We start from the raw sequence: 6,830 nt of genomic DNA, 5'->3' as shown, positions 1-6,830 counted from the left end.
TTTACTGGCACACGGGAGTTCTCCCACAGGGACAGGAGACAGGCTTTTCTCTCCAAGTTTCCATGCAGGTTTACCCCATGTCCAGCATTTTGTACACATTTGTTATCCTGCCAGCTTCATCCTGGTTTTCTTCATCCTTTGTCATCCTTCTAATATTTACTGCCTGCTCCCAGGTCTCTCTCTGCTTATCCAAGCAAGGAGCCTTTTGGTGGTTTTTTGACAAAACAAGCTCTCCTAGAATTTTCCTCAGCCTAATCACCTCCTCCACCTGTCTTCCTGGCCTGATCCCACCCTGCAAACAGGTACCGGGTGTTCCAGGTCAGTCTCCTAGTGCCGTGTGTAACAAACTAGACATTCCCCATCCTGACAGGAAATGTACATTCTTGGCGCATTCTAGATTTTCCTTTGTCTCCAACACTGCAGTGCCCAGGTACTGCTCATATCCTTCCTATGATTCACCAGCACGACTGAGATTTTATTCTAGATTGTAGAAGAAAGTGTTTGGTTTAATTTCCAAGTGCACAAATTTAAACATTGCTATGGTAGATTCCATCCCCATCACTTCAATTTCCCTGATCCTGCAACCGTGGTCTTGGTGCTCACTTACACTGGGAGGGACACAGTCATTCTCTTCCCCAGTTTGCCTCAGACATGGAATCATGGAATGGTTTGGGTTGGAAAGGACCTTAAAGCTCACCACATCCCACCCCCTGCCATGGCAGGGACACCTTCCACTGTCCCAGGTTGCTGCAAGCCCCATCCAGCCTGGCTTTGGACACTTCCAGGGATCCAGGGGCAGCCACAGCTTCTCTGGGCAACATGTGCCAAGGCCTCACCATCCTCACAGGGAACAGTTTCCTCCCACTTTTTCCTCCCTAACCCTGCCCTCTGGCAGTGGGAAAGCATTTCCCCTTGTCCTGTCACTCCAGTTCCTCATGAAAAGTTCCTTTCTGTCTTTCTTTACTCTCCTTCCCAGCACTGCCACAGCTGTGACAGTGCTGACGGCAACAGAAACCACAATGCATTTAGCCTTTGGTGTCCATTTAGTGCCATCTTTGCCTGAAGAAGTCAAATGAATCTCTTGTTTGTTCCACCTTAATGCAGTCCCGGATCTCTCTAAGGTCCTGTCTGGTCACTTTTCAGGATACAAGGCTGAAAATATTTTAACACTGTGTGTTTTGGAAGAGAAATTTGAGTTACAGAATCTGGAGGTGGAATAAATTAACTGACAGGAGGGTGGACCTAGGTGGGTGTCAGGCTCTTCTCCCCGGGAACAAGAGACAGGACAAAAGGAAATGGCATCAACAAGTTGCACCAGCGGAGGTTTAGGTTGGATATTGGGAATTTTTTTTCCCTGAAAGGATTGCTCAGTCCTGGCACAGGTGCCCAGGGAAGTGGTGGAGTCCCTATCCCAGAAGGAATTTACTGGGTTAGTGGTAGTTCCAGGGCAATAGTTGGATTTGATGATCTTAGAAGGCTTTTCCAACCTATACAAGTCCATAATGCTATCCTATAAATACCTCACAAGACAACCCTCCAGTATTTCTATGGTATTGCTGTACTCAGTCATCAAGTGTCTATAAGAGGGGAGCAACAAACTGGAACCTCATTTCCCAACTGGAAAGCACACAACAAAAGGGTAGTGAGGAATCGTATCTTTGTGTCTGCTTTTTCTAGGAACAATCCAAGCATTCCCAGGTGTTCCACCCCTGGCTCCAGGGACATGTAGACAGCCCCAGGGACAATCTGCAATGCTAAGCCGAAGAAAGAATCCTTCAATTTAAAACAGAGATCTGGAATTTTTGCCGTCTGCCTTTCCTTTGTAGTAAATTGTTGCAAAATTTCCCATGTTGCAAATTGGTTTTCAACAGGATATAATCACTGTCAACACCTTGATAAAATCTCTGTTTTGTCATTCCTGAACCTTGATTTTTGTGATGAGAAGTACCACACACCAAATTCCCTAATAAGCTGTGAATGTGGCCTGGGAGACTCCAAGTCTCTCCTGAAGTATCACCCATCCTTTCCTGATCCAGGAGTCCACAACTGCTGTGCACTCCTCCCCTGCACTGCAGAGCTAGACAGAGGTAGCACAGAGCATAATTTTGTGGGGAAATATTCCCATATTAGCAGAAAATTTGGGACAGAAGCAGGGAACACCCCAAACTTGTCATGGTTTAGAGTGGATAGTCTCACTGTGATTTATCTTGGCCATCACACAGCCCTTTTTAATTTGGATATTGGCACAGTTCTGTTAGACCATATTCCACAGAGTTCTTGGGGCTGTAGAAAGAAAACAATAGAAAGAAATTTTGTGTTTTCATCCCAGAATACGAGGAGCTCTGGATATGTCTACACTGACTGGTCCTTCATGGGCTATCAGTTGAGGATGTCTTTGGGGACCCTTGGGCCATGCTCTGGAGCTGGTTCCAGCCACCACAGTGCGGAATAGTGAAGTACAGAATCCCAGAATCCCACAATTGTTTGGGTTGGAAGGGACCTTTGGAGATCATTCAGTCTGGCCCCCTTGTCCGGGTTGGGTGAGCTGGTAACAACAGGAACACTTCCAGGTGGGTTTGGAGTATCTCCAGAGAAGGAGACTTCACACCCTCCCTGGGGAGCTGTTCCAGTGCTCCACCCTCCTCCACGCAAAGTTGTTCTTCCTCATGTTGAGGTGGAACTTCTTAGAGGTTTAGTTTATGGCCACTGTTTCTCATCCTGTCACTGAAAAGGGTCTGGCAGTATCCTCTGACATCTCTTGGAGATATTTGTCTGGACTGATGGGATCCCCTCTCAGTGCTCTCTGGACTAATGGCCCAGCTCCTGCAGTCTCTCCTCATCCAAGAGATGGCCTAGGCCCTGTGTGGTTCAGAGCAGTGAGATGTGGTGTGGCTTGGCACCCATAAGTTCTTGGCAGCTCTGAATCCATCAGTCCTGAATTTATTGGGATCCCATCTCCACAGCAAAAAACACCTCAAGGTCACTAATGAGTATTTCCAAACCACTGGCTCTGAAGCACCACAACAAGCCATTAGAGAGGAGGGACAGAGACAGAGGCAGATTAAGCAGCTTTTCCAGGCATATTTACAAACTCTGGCAGAGATGAGAAAGATTTCCAGGCCCTCACCCCTCTTGTCGCCATCTGGGACCATCCATCTACCTTTTTTCTTCTCTATTAGCTAATAAAGGACAGCTGAACTTTGGATGTGTTCCTCTTGCTTGTTTTCTTTCCCTTTCCTTCAGAGCCTGCAGGAGGAGAGGCTGAAAACTGATCTTTTTATAATTTTTAAAGCTGTTTGTTGAAGAGTGACATTTCCCTGCATACCCACAACAGGCACTGGGTGTCTTGTGTCCAGTGAGAGAAATCCCTTCTTGTTGTGGTGCACAACAGCAAGAGTGGAGAAGATTACATATTTTGGGAAATGAACCAAAATACTGGCTGTGGGGAAACCCAGAAATCCCAGAAAGCCCTTCGATATCTTCCCTGAGCCTCCCCGAGGATACCCCCAGGTCCCTTGGGTGATGCTGAAGCTCCTCATGGGCTCACCATGTTTCACCAGCTCTTCCACAGCTTGTGAAAGGTGGGACCATAATGACCATTTGGCCTGATTTAATTAACCTACCACACATTAGGGGAAAGGAAACGGGCTACAGCAAAGAATTCCCACCCCAAGAAGGGTTGGGTCAGTCACAAAATAATGGAATTGTTGAGTTTGAAAAAGCTCTCCAAGTTCCCCCAGCACTGCCAAGGCCACCACTAACCCATGCCCCCAAAGTGCCACATCCATATGTTTTTTAAAACCCTCCAGGGACGGTGATTACACCACTGCCCTGGGCAGCTGTGCCAGAGCCTGACCAACCTTTCCAGGAAGAAAATTTCCCCAGTATCCCAAGTGGACCTCCCCTGGCCCAGCTTAAGGCTGTTTGCTCTTGTCCTGTCCCTTGTTCTGTAGCAGCAGAGCTGATGCCTGACACCTCCCTCCCACCCCTCTCCGCCCCAGCTACACCCTCCTGTCCGGAAGTTTTGAAGAGTGAGCAGGTCCCTCCTGAGCCTCCTTTTCTCCGGGCTGAGCCTCTCAGCTCCCTCAGCTGCTGCTGGTGCTGCAGCCCCTCCTCCAGCTCCATTCCCTTCCCTGGACACGCTCCAGCCGCTCAGTGTCCTTCCCGAACTGATGGGCCTAGAACTGACCTCAGGACTGGAGGTGTTGCCTCACCACTGCCCTGCACACGGGGATGAAGTCAGTGCCAGAGGACACAAGAGTGGGGAGAGCTGCTCCAGTGGCTGAGAGAGGCCAAGATTTCCTACTTTCTCCATCTCCCCTTCTTGGCCAAAGCAGAAGCCAGAATACCACCTCCTAGGAATCTTCAAAACTGCAGGACCCCCACCTTAAATGAGGCCAAACACAACTGTTCGTGAAACCCTAGGAATCTTTTAAAGCATCAAAACCCAACAGAACAGGTGGAGCATTCTAGCTCATTCATGGTGCTTCAGCCCATTATTTATTAAAACGATTAAGTCTTTGGAGAGCAACCTGTTTTGCATTCAGGTTTTGCTACCGAATGATTTTCTGCCCTTATAGGAGAGCAGAGCGTGTTCTGTTAAATTAGGAGTAGAAAATAATAAACAATTTACAACTTAGAGTGGCTGCAAACCACTGGGTTGGGCAAGGCTCCAGGGCAGAAAAGGAGGCTGAGCTGTTACCTTCTCGCTCTCCACAACTCCTCGACAGCCGAGTGGGGGTAGAGCTCTGATTCCAGGAAACAACAGATGGGACAAGAGGGAGCACCCTCATCTTGTGCCAGACCTTTGCAAGCTGCTCAGGAATCTTCTACCAGCACAGACACTGTTCTCTAGATTCCAGCTCTGCCTGCTCGGGGAACTGACCTAGTGAGAGGGACGTCAAGTCCCAGCCTGCAGCTACACACAGAACCACAGGAGCATCCCCTGGGACATGTGAGGTCAGCCCAACTTGTGCAGCATGCATTCTGGCATGAGCCCAGAATGACATGGGCTTGGATCCTGACGTTCTAGACCAAGTTGGACAGGCTTGGGGCAACCTGGTCTAGTGGAAGATGTCCCTGCCCATGGCAGTGGGTGGAACCGGAGGAGCTTTAAGGTCTCTTCAAATCCAAACCACTCCATGATTCCATGAAATTTGGAGCAGAGTGGTTTGTCCTTGGAGCAACTTGCACAGGTACTATTCTTAAAAAAGTTCAGAAGGACTTTGGACATAAGCCTGGAGCGACAGGACAAAGGGCTTCCTGCTGCCAAAGGGTTAGATGAGGTATTGGAAAGGAATTCCTCTCCCTGTGAAGGTGGTGAGGCCCTGCTCCAGGGACAACATCGATCGAACACTGGCTGGACAGAGTGACAGTAACAATGGTACCATCCAACCTCTGACCACGAATGCTGGGTCTTGGCATACGGTTTTTATACAGTTTATTTGTCCCAAGGCTAGGTTTATTGAAAGTCTGAATATTCATGTATTTCTTTATTTCCAAGTAAGGCTTTGAAAGGGATTCCTGTAAGTACGAAAAGACGATTCAGGAGTCTTCCCGGATTTCTTCTTTGGGGTGTTGATTTGATCATCCTCCGGATCCCCCACCCAGATTGATATCAGATGTCGAGCAGCTGTGAAGTGGAGGCCCATCCTTGATGCATGGGCCATCTCCAGTCCAGCCCTGTCATTTTTGTTACAAATTTTGTGGTTTCACAGCTTGCACAATAGACTTTGGAATTTTGGAGACGCCCTCAAGTAGCTTTTAATAGTCCAAACTTTTGATACAATATTTTATACATGAATTTATATATTACATTTATTACATACCAATATCCAACTATGACGGACAAAGACTCTCTAACAGTTTAAAGTTAGAAAGTGTATGTTTATTACAACGCCAGGCAGCGTGTGGGATAGCTCCCTGTGGTGATTTTGAGAGAAATAATTTGTGTTTTATAGAAATATATGGTATAAAATAATTTTGAATCCAACAAATAAAAGGTGATTGGGAAAATGCAGCCTCTGCTGGGAACAGGGGAAGCAGCACATTTGAAATAGAAGGAAGGGTGTCTCCACCAGGAGATGGGTCTCCACCAAAGATGGGATTGCCAATGACCCAGTGACCAACACCTGATGGAAATCTTGTCTACATCAGCCTGGGTGTGCATCCCAATGCAGGATTCCCATAAATGTATTCAGACATCCCAGCCCTGCCTGGAAAGCTATTCATCAGACCGGCAGACGGAGAGAAAAGAAATATGAACATGGAACAATGACTGAATGGACAAAAGGATGAGGCAACCTTCTTTTTGGCTGAAAAACTGTATAAAAACCAGCCCTGCAAAAGTGACCTTTGTGAACTGGGGAGATTCAGTGCGAGAGAGAGGCTGAATCTGTGGTTCACCCAGTACCGATCCTGGGCTCGGTGCTGGCCTTTGTTTGTGGTTTTTTTGAATTTTATTGGGAAGTATTTATCAATAAAATTGCTTATTGATAAAATTGGCTGATCACTTATTACATCCCACATACACACGCGCGCTTTGCAGATGATTACAGGGTCTTTTTATGTACAAGAGTATTGAATGCCTAAATCACAAATGCATATTCATAACTCTGGTACATCTCATTCTCTGCTTTGTATGGTAATTAGCCAAAAAGCAATTAAGCATACATAGTTTGTTCTTTGAAATGGATCAGTGGTCCTTTTTGTGGGGTGAGGTCTCAAAATGAAGAAGTAAGATGGGTCTTCTTCACTTCCATTTTTTAAACTTTTAGTGTTGCGTGACAACTGAATTCCCTTTTCCCAGGACTATCTGATTTATGATTATA

The sequence above is a fragment of the Sylvia atricapilla genome, chromosome 25 (genome assembly GCF_009819655.1).
Source record: "Sylvia atricapilla isolate bSylAtr1 chromosome 25, bSylAtr1.pri, whole genome shotgun sequence".
NCBI classification, from domain to species: Eukaryota; Metazoa; Chordata; class Aves; order Passeriformes; family Sylviidae; genus Sylvia; species Sylvia atricapilla.
This window is presented reverse-complemented; position numbering follows the sequence as displayed.